Below are 701 nucleotides of genomic sequence, written 5' to 3'. Positions count from 1 at the left end.
CACTGATAGATGCCAGGGTTTGGTCTCACTTTCTCAGTCATCATCACCATTGTCATTATGTTTGTGTCCTTTTTGTGACTTCCGCTGAGAGTCCAGGAAGCAGTAGTTAGTGTAGCTGGATGTAGGCAGCCAGATGCCCAGGACTTCTGTTCTTGCTGTGCCCCTGTGTAAGGCAAGCCCTCCTACAGACTTGCTGGGAACATGAAGTCATAGAAAAGCAAAAGAACAGCACAAGCATGTAGATATCTGATGGGCAAGTGGATAAAGTGACCACATCACATAAACTGGGCTTCCCTTCTGGGCTTCCCCAAATACCCAGAGCCCAAGTCAGAGTCTTGCAGGTGACTTTCCTTCCAGTTGGATTACAATGACTTTATTGTCTATAAAAAGCATGAGGATCTTTGAACAAAGTTTGCCTTAGTGACTTAAAGAAGTGGATCTCTGAACAATGTATAAAGAGCTTTGAGACACTCTTCACTAAAGTATTTTTACTGAAGACTCTAACATAGTCCCTAATTTCTGGGCCAATTTTATTCAAATCTGTAGTTTTTCAGATTTTCTGTATGTATGAAAGAAAAATAGAAAATGTTTCAGTGGATACCCAGCTCCATTTTGGTAGGAACATAACACAGTGACTTTAGATGAGATACATTTACACACATGCCCTTTTTTCCCCTAAGAGTATTCATCTGTGAAATGTT

Source organism: Otolemur garnettii, unplaced genomic scaffold (genome assembly GCF_000181295.1).
Source record: "Otolemur garnettii isolate 467f Iridium unplaced genomic scaffold, OtoGar3 scaffold00215, whole genome shotgun sequence".
NCBI classification, from domain to species: domain Eukaryota; kingdom Metazoa; phylum Chordata; class Mammalia; order Primates; family Galagidae; genus Otolemur; species Otolemur garnettii.
The sequence above is the reverse complement of the archived record's forward strand: the minus strand, read 5'-3'. Positions refer to the sequence as shown.